General features: G+C 37.9%; 1 long non-coding RNA gene across 1 annotated transcript in view; it reads left to right on the top strand.

Annotated features, from left to right (window-relative positions):
- Window positions 1–984, top strand: part of LOC108541949 (uncharacterized) — a 6,250-nt gene extending 5,266 nt beyond the window's left edge. The window contains exon 2 of the long non-coding RNA XR_001889125.1: window positions 695–984. This is a non-coding gene — a long non-coding RNA (uncharacterized LOC108541949). The remainder of the gene's footprint in view (window positions 1–694) is intronic.
- The last annotated feature ends 8,854 nt before the right edge of the window (window positions 985–9,838 follow it).

The following is a 9,838-nucleotide window of genomic DNA, read 5'->3' as shown; positions in this document are numbered from 1 at the left end:
GCACTATTCACAATAGCAAAGACTTGGAATCAACCCAAATGTCCATCAGTGACAGACTGGATTAAGAAAATGTGGCACATATACACCATGGAATACTATGCAGCCATAAAAAAGGATGAGTTTGTGTCCTTTGTAGGGACATGGATGCAGCTGGAAACCATCATTCTCAGCAAACTATCGCAAGAACAGAAAACCAAACACTGCATGTTCTCACTCATAGGTGGGAATTGAACAATGAGATCACTTGGACTCTGGAAGGGGAGCATCACGCACCGGGGCCTATTATGGGGCGGGGGAAGGGGAGAGGGATGGCATTGGGAGTTATGTCTGATGTAAATGACGAGTTGATGGGTGCTGATGAGTTGATGGGTACAGCACACCAACATGGCACAAGTATACATATGTAACAAACCTGCACATTGTGCGCGTGTACCCTAGAACTTAAAGTATAATTTAAAAAAATAAAAAAATTTTAAAAATAAAGTAAAAGATGTCTTAAAATGTATCTATGGATAAATGAAGTTTTTTGTTGTTTTAAAGTTATTCTACTAGAGACATTTAATTTTTACTTGGAGAAATGTTACAAAAGGAGAAATACTTCAAATGATATTGTTTATATAATATGAGGATATAATATTCATTTATTCTTTAGAAAGTTTTTATTCCATATTAGTTCATGCACACTCTTGCCCAGGTACTGGGAAGGTAACAAACCAGACAGACACCTGTCCTCCATGATCTCATGTGGAAGTGGGAGCTGATCACCGCATATGCGTGGACACAAAGGGAACAAGGACCACTGGGCCTACCTGAGAGTGGAAGATGGAGGATGAGGATTAAAAACTACCCATGGGCTATTGTGCTTACTACTTATTATAGACAAAGTAATCTGTACGCCAAACCCCCACGACACGCAATTTATCCATGTAAAAAACCTGCACTTGTACCCCTTGAGCCAAAAATAAAAGTTGTAAAGAAAAAAAATCTATATTCTAAGGGTTACACAGTAGTTGGGAGAAATACACAATCAATAAAGAGCATGCTCAGTGGTGAGAAGGGCAAAAAAAAAAAAAAAGAGCAAAAGGGATGGTTGGTTCTAGGAATCTGCTGTAATTCTAAATAATCAAATGGTGAAGAACAAGTCCCCGAGAAGGTGACTTTTGGGCAAAGACCTGGAAGAGGTGATGGCGCCATCCTGTGGACAGGTGTGCAAAGGCATCCAGGTAAGTGAGCCAGTGTCTGGCATGGCCAAGAAGGCAGGAGGCCGGTGTGCCCCACGGAGTAGGGGGAGGGGAATAGGAGATTAGGGTAAAATGTGACTTTGGCTATGACTATGAGTGAGCTGGGAGGTCTGGAGGTCATACACTGAGAAGAATAAAGCAAAGGGTATCGCTGGCCAGAGCTGCGCATGCCCAAATGCACCTGCTTGCCTCTCTGGGACCCTCTTTCAGCACCATTGAAGTGTGCAGCTCAGGGCTCCCATTCAAACTTCAGCTAAGGGGGATGCAAGTCGCTGGGGGCTTATCATCATGTATTTCCATAAAATATCATAGTCAGTCAAAGTAAAACAAAATTCAAATGGCACAATTTGGAGGAACAAAATATGTTAAAAGAACTTGAACAAAGATACAGGCATCGTAAGTGGGAAGCTTGAAGCAACCATGAAGCTGACTAAGCACACGTTGCCAGGAAGCAAGCAGGGGGCTCAGAGCCTCAAAATGTGGGATGTTGTGAAGCTGATGCCTTTCAGGTGACATCCAGGACACTGAGTTAAAGGCAGCAGGTCATCCAACCCAACCATCACCATGAAAGTTTCCAGAAATGGGTTGTGTGACAGCCTTACCACAGCCAAGGCAGGACAGACCATTATTTGGCCAGAAGCTTCTGAGAGAAGCAGAGCTGAGTTGCCCCCAGACCTAGACACAGGTAGCATGGCTGGGTAGGGAGGTCCAGGGTGGACATGGCTCTGGGCTTGGGAATCACCCTGGGGTCATGACCTTAGTCGGTTAGTTTGGTGGAGCGTCTTTATCCAAAGATGTGGTGTTGCCTCTTCTCAGTACATTTCATGGTCACATATTCCCAGCAGACCCAGAGTTAAAGGGAGCTCTACAGCAAGCACAGGATCCACTGAACTCCAGACTGCCATGCCTGGTGGCCTCCTCACTGCAGCTTCGCCAGGGAAGGAAACTACCCCAACCTCAGGAGAACACAGGAGCCACTATGCATTCCCAAGAATGACACAGAGCTGAATGAGGGGAGGCTTCCCGGCCAACATTAGCATCCGCCATGCAAGCGGGGACTCCTCTGGCCAGCTTGGCTGCTAGGTTCAGCAGAGTACACCCAGATGGACCCCTCAATGCAAATTCCCCCCGGTCTGAATGGAACGTAGCTCTCTCAAGAGGGAGCCTGGGAAACTGGAGGGACTGAGGACCTCGAGAAATTTCTGTGATTATTTCCATTTTTGGTCTCCATCATCAGGAGATTGCAGGTTTCAGTTTTTAAAATATTCTCTTTAGTCTTTCTCCAGCCATTATTGATGGAGAGCTTGTTAGGTCTAAAAAATAAGACTTCTTGGAATTACAGACTGAATCATGGATGAAACCTATTAACAAGAGGGCTATCCTGACACATTCTTCTAGGATAAACCCTCAGCTCAGTCTTACTTTCCCAGTTTCTGAGAACCATTTTAGGGAAAGTCCCTGCCTCTGTGCACAGAGTTAACCAGTGCTACTGTTCTGGTGGTCAGGGCTGGTTGAGCCACTGTGTTATCAGTGGAGCCGCTCTCGTTATTGTACAGAAACAGATGCTTTCTGCCTACGGAGGAAGAAAGGGGACCATGGCTGAGTGGCGCGGAGAAGCACAGCCTCACCTCGCTGGCTGGGCCCTGACTGTGGGTCAACACCAACAGTTCATGGTGAAACGTGATACTTGACACCCTTCCTGAGGAGCTCAAGGCTGGAACCTAGGGATTAGATGCAGCTTTAGGAGGCAGTCACTGGAGCAAGGCGATAGAGCCGTGATTCACACTGCCCCCCATGAGACTCACCAGGCCTCATTTGTCCTTTCCAGGGAGTGCTAGCAGCCGTCGCAGTGCCCAGCACTTTGCCATTTAGAAGAAACTTCTGAGTTGATTATTCCCTTTGAGACTGAGGCCAGTGTGTGAGGTTGTTAAGTGAAGACCACATCAGGAGAGCTAAGCAACTTGCCAGAGGTCGTGAGAGGCAGAGTGTCAGGGCCTGAACTTCTGACCCCAAGTGGACTCTCTTGGGGAGCCTCCCATTCCTCCACACTGCCCTGCTGTAGGTGAGCTCACACTGTCAACAGTCCATCACTGCTCACACTGTCCACATAGTCCACCACTGCCATGTACAGACGCCTTCTCTAGGAATCCAAATTGATTGGGCTGAGCCTATGCATCCTTCAAAACAAGAAGTCTCCCCAGCAGACTTCCTCCTACCTAAGTGAGTTAGTCCCCTCTTCTCTGTGCTGGGCCTGTCCTGTAAGTGTTCACCTATTGTTTCTTACTACTTTGTACTATAAGTGACTTATTTGCATGTTGAGCTTTTAGCCTGTGAATTCCTTAGGACAGTAACTACTTCTGGACAGGTGGAGAGAACAGAGTTCTTGAGCATGTGGTCTTTGGAATATGGCTGCCTAGGATGGGATCCCAGGCTCACCAAGTAAGAGCACTTATAAGAAAACTGCTTCGCTCTCTGTGCCTTCCTCCTCCCATCTGTAAAATAGGGGTGAGAACAATTTTGCCAATCTCTAGGATTATTGTGAGGATGAAAGCAGCTAATCATGTAAATCACTGGAACAAACATTCTAAATGTGCATGAATTGTAAAATTGATCAATTAAATGTAGTATATTCATGAAATGGAAAAAATATTCTCCAGCTATTACCAGGAAACAAGCACATCTAAACCCAGCATCATTGTGCTCAGTGTGATCATCATCATCATCATCATCATGTTTGCATCCTGAGCTTCTACCACAGCCGGCCACACAGCAGGTGTTCCATAAAGGCATGTCAAGTAAATGAACAAATGAACGTACTGACCAAACAGCTGGTGACTTTTCCTTTGAGACTGAGACCAACGTGTGAGGTCTCAGCTGGGGGAAAACAGAAATGTTCTTAACCTCATCTGGGGCAGTCACAGCTGCCTGGACCATATCTAAAAACACTAGAATCACTGCTTCCTCAACAAAAGAATACACAGGAAATTCAAAGAGTTGAATTTAGGGTTCCTAAGTTAATTTACCCAAATGAAAAGGAAAGGACTCCATGCCAAAGAGTCAGGCTGACTTATTCATTAATAAATGTTGTGCAAACTAAGAAACTTTGTTACTGTCAAGGCAAAGTTGCCTGGCTGGAACTGCTTGGAACGCATCAGAAGCCCCAAGCACATTGATATAGGATGGAAGAGGCTGGAAGGGAATCCAATATATCCTTCCTCTCTCTTCTTAGGATGTTTTAGAGCAACCTAAAAGAGTAACCACCACAGAAAACTACCTACAGAGAGATTTTCACACAAGGCTCTCTGGGGTGTGCATGTATGTTTGTGCAGTTCTTTATGTGTGCTCTGTTGAGTCATTAAAGGGAAAGGGAGCAGTTTCAAGAAACTTGTAAAGGGAAATGGGATGTTTACATTGATAAGCTGTTCATTAAAAAAAATAATAAAGTCAAGTCTTTTGTGTCCAAAAAAACAACTATCAAAAGGAAGAGATCTTTTGTAAAATCAGAAAATGCCAGAATCTCACATAATTAAAGTACCTGACATTTGTATACCATATTCCATTTTATAAAGCTCTTTTATGTGATTTAATTTTTGAAAGACTAAAGATGAATTTTTATAAATAAACACTATAGTAACCATCACATGATCTCAAACAGAAATATGTCAGAATTTTTACTGCAGTCTTTTTTGTTATAGTGAAAAATCTGAAATAGCAGAAATGCAAATGAATAGGTGAGTTGGTGAATTAAATGTGGCATATTGATACAAAGGGAAAATACCACAGAAAAATTGTAAAATTGTATATACATGTATGTGTATGTCCACAGGGATAAATTCCAAAAACAATTTAAATGTAAAAAAGGAACTACCAGTATGACATAGTGACATTTATGGTGTGATAAAACTTTTACAAATTTCCATTAACTTCCATATGGAAACAAAGTTCCATAAACTTCCAATGATATGACTGACCATAGCAGCAGGGTAGTTTTTTTTAATGTTCCAAACTCCTAAAACTAAACGAAGCAAATATGAAATTGGAAGAAAATGAATCTATGGATAACATCTTCAACACCACCAGGTAATGGAGAGTCCTTTATGACCTGAGTAAAAGTAGTAGTGAGCAGGACTGTGGGAGGTCAGCAGCTGTGGGTCTAAGTTAGGGAAATGAGGGAAAAGCCAATGTATCCTGAAAGTCATGAACACCAAAACAAAAGAAAATGCAAATAAAGACACCAACAAAAACTCACATCCAAGATTTTCAAAACCTACTAGGAAGATTGAGAAAACAGGCATAATGGCATATGCATTGCTTGTTAATCCTCCTGAGAGTCCCTGTCCTTATAAACAGAGCTCCTAGGAAGACCCAAAAGCCCACAAGCAATATAATATCTACTAAAACATCTAGATGACAACGTATCTTCATAAACCCAAAGTTATAAAGCAGGAACAAGCCACTTACAGCTATATGAGCTGCATGAGACAATGACACTTCTAGTAACACTGGCAACCAACAAACAAAAAAGTTCCAAAAAATACAGATTAGCAAGAGAGGTCAATCTGAGAACAGTAGTTGAAACTTTAAAAAAGAGTACTTATTTTTCAAAAACTATTTTGTTTGTGTGGATAACACCAGGCGAAAATAACAAGACATTTAAAATGGAAGAAATATCAGATTGGCATCAGACATTTTAACAGCAACATTTTGTGCCAAATGACAATGGAATTACATATTTAATATGCTCAAGGAAATGAATGAGGCCAGGAATTTTACATCCAGCCAGACTAATATTTAAAGGCTTAAGGCAATCTCTTATTAAAAAAAGCAAAAACTCAAGACATCTTACTCCCATGAGTCATTCATGAGGCGTCTACTGGAGCTAAATTGCCATATGGAGTGATAATGATGACTGTCAAAGGCTGTTAACATCACAAGAGAAAAATCAACATTATGTGCTTCCTGGTTGAAGTACACAACTACTTATGAAATATTCTTGTCAAAAAAATTGTATCATCCAGATCTAACTACCACTCTACATGAAATACAGAGAATAGAGGAGCATGTCAAATAACACAATGGAGAGAAAAATCAGTAAATTCAGGCAGGGGAAATCTCTACACAAAAACAAACCGTTTACTTCAACAAGGAATACTCTGACATTTTCCAGTTTTTACAAAAGCTCTCTTATTTTTTGATAGCCACTCTTTTGGACAGGAAAGACCTGACTTTTTTTTTTTTTAATTACAGCTTATCAAAGTAAATGTGCCATTTTCCTTTATAAGTTCCTTGAAACTGCTACCTTTCCCTTTAATGGTTCAAAATCAAACAGAAAGAAAATAAAATTGTTAAAGTAAACAGCTCATGGGTAAGCTGTAGCACAACTTCAAGCAGTCTGGCATACATGTAAGTCGAGTCTCTAAAGGGGAAGAGAACGCAGAGAGAAAATAAGTATTTAAAGAAATGAGGACTTGAATTTTCCAAATTTAAGGAAAACTATAAATTCACAGATCTAAGAAGATGAATGAACCCCAAGCATAAAAAATATGAAGAAAACTACACTGAGGTACATCATAAACAAATTTCTTGAAAACAGTGATAAAGAGTATATTTTTTAAGTAGCCAGAGAATGAAAGGTATGTCATATACAGGTAATCAAAGATAAGGATAACAAATTTCTTACTGAAAACTATTAAAACAAGAATGCAATAGAGCAAAGAGAATGCAATAGAGCAAATTTTAAGGTAGTGCTAAGCAAAACAAAACTGGTGAAACAAGAATTCTACATCCTTCATATCATTAGATTTAAATCTATCATCTCATTTGTTTTGGTTTTTTCTCATCAATTCTTTGTTCCCCCATCTGTATGCCTTTTTAAAATTAAATATTTTGTATGATCCCATTTTATATTTTTATTTTCTTATTAGTAATGGTTATGATTTGTGAAGCATAATTATGTTTCAAAATTAAGGACAAAATAAGGACTTTCAGTCACATGGAAGTTGAAATCATTTAATTCACCAGCAAATGCATCATATACAGAAATGACAAAGAAAGTACCATATGGAAATGTGGATCTGCAAAAGTGTATGAAGAGCATGGAGACTGGTAAAAACAAAAGTAAAATATGTTTTATTATTTAAACGTCTTGAATATTATTTAAATATATTTGTTTAAAGAGTAAATATTAAGTATTTAAAGAAAAATAACTGAAGGTTTAAGGTTTATATAACATATGCAGATGTTAAATGTATGACAGTAATAGCACAAAGTCAGGAGAGTAGAAATGGAAGTATACTACTATAGAGCTTTATTAAGTATTCATGAAGTGGTATAATATTAGTTAGAGACAGACTGCAAAAAATTAAAGATATATACTATAAACTGTAAAGTAACCACTAAAATACTAAAATAACAAAACAAATAGCTATCACTAACAAGCAAAAATTGACATAAAATGGAAATATATTAAATATTTAATAAATTTTTAAAAGGCATACAAATAAAAGGGAACAACTGATGAGAAAAATACAAAATAAACAAGATGATAGATTTAAGCCTAACAATATCAATGATAAATTAAATGTAAATAGCCTAAATACCCCAATTAGAAGACAGAAATTGTCAGCTAAAATCAAAAAAACCAAGACTCAATTTATGCTGTTCTCAAAAAATGCACTTAATAAAGTTGAGGGACTCAAAATTAACATAAAAAATTACTTGCATTTTTTTACACCAACAACAGTCTATCTGAAAAATAAACCAAGAAAACAATCCCGCTTATGATAGCATCAAAAGGAGTAAAATACTTAGGAATTTATTTAACCAAATTAGTGAAAGATCTGTACACTGAAAAGCATAAAAACATTGGGAAAAGAAATTAAAGGAGACACAAGCAAATGGAAAGATATCTGATGTTTATGGACTGGAATAATGAATATTGTTAAAATCCCCATACTACTCAAAGTAATATAGAGATTCAATGCAATCTCTATCAAAATCCCAATGGCATTTCTCAAGTAAATAAAAAAAGCAATTCTAAAATATATATGGAGCCACAAGAGATACCAAATAGCCAAGACAACCTTAAGAAAGAATAACAAAGTTGGAGACATCACACTTTTGAATTTCAAATTATAGTACCAAGCTGTAATAATCAAAAAAGTATGTTACTGGCCAAAAGCAAAACAAAACAAAAAAACAGGCAAATAGACCAGTGGAACAGAATAGAGAGCTCAAAAATAATACCAAGCAAGTATAGTCAAATAATTTTTGACAAGCACATCAAGAAGGCACAATGGGGAGAAAGACAGTCTTTTCATTAGTGGTGTTGGGGAAATATAAATTTAAAATTATATAAAGAGACATTTCTCAAAAGGAGATATATAAATGGCCAATAAACATATGATTTACATACAAAGAATAAAATTTGACACTTACATCATACACAAAAATTAACTCAAAATGGATTAAAGACTTAAACATAAGACCTGAAACAATAAAACTCCTAGAAGAAAATATAGAGGGAAGACTCCTCATTATTGGTTTTGGCAATTATTTTTTGAATATCACACGAAAAGTTCTGGCAATGATGCAAAAGATCAATTAAAAAACAAGAGATAACAAGTGCTGGCATGGGTGTGGAGAAAAGGGATCCCTTGTATGCTGTTGGTGGAAATGTAAATTGGTATGGCCATTATGGAAAATAGTACAGAGGTTCTTCAAAATATTAAAAATAGGACTACCATGTGACCCAGCAATCCCTCTGCTGAGTGTATACACAAAGGAAATGAAGTCAGAACCTCATAAAGATATCTGTGTCCCATATTCCTTGTGGCATTATTCACAATAGCCAAGATATTAAAACAACGTAAGTGTCCATCAATGGATGAATGAACGAAGAAACTGTGGTATATTTACATAATGAAATACTATTCAATCTTTAAAAAGGTTATACTGCCATTAACAATAACATGCATGAACCTAGAAGACATTATGTTAAGTGACGAAAACAAAAAAAAAGTGACGACACAAAAATTTAAAAAGTGCATGATCTCACTTACATGTGCAATCCAAAAAATTTTACTCTTTCTACAGAGAGTAGAATAGTGGTTTTCAGGGCAGGATGGGGAAGGAAATGGGGAGATGTAGGTCAAAGGTACAAATTTGCAGTTATGTAAGATGAGTAAGTCTAAAGAATTAATGTACAGCAAGAGGACTATAGTTAATAATATTGTATTATATATTGAAAATTTGCTGACAAAGCAGATCTTAGGTGCTCTTACCACAAAAACCGAGATTACTGTGGAAAATGATAAATATATTAATTTGTTTACCTGTTGTAATCATTTCAGTATATATATGTATATCAAAACATCATGTCATATATCTTAAGTACATGCAATAATCAATTTTCAAAATACATATATAATCAAAAATGCATTTTACATAAAGACACAAATAGACTAAAATTTAAATGAGGAGAAAATAATATACCATGCTAACACTGATACAAAGAAAGCTAAAGAGACCCAGCACTTTGGGAGGCCAAGACGGGCGGATCACGAGGTCAGGAGATTGAGACCATCCTGGCTAACACA

The sequence above is a fragment of the Rhinopithecus bieti genome, unplaced genomic scaffold (assembly GCF_001698545.2).
Source record: "Rhinopithecus bieti isolate Rb0 unplaced genomic scaffold, ASM169854v2 scaffold_20310, whole genome shotgun sequence".
NCBI lineage: Eukaryota > Metazoa > Chordata > Mammalia > Primates > Cercopithecidae > Rhinopithecus > Rhinopithecus bieti.
Note: the sequence above shows the minus strand (reverse complement) of the source record. Positions and strands in the feature narration are given on the sequence as shown.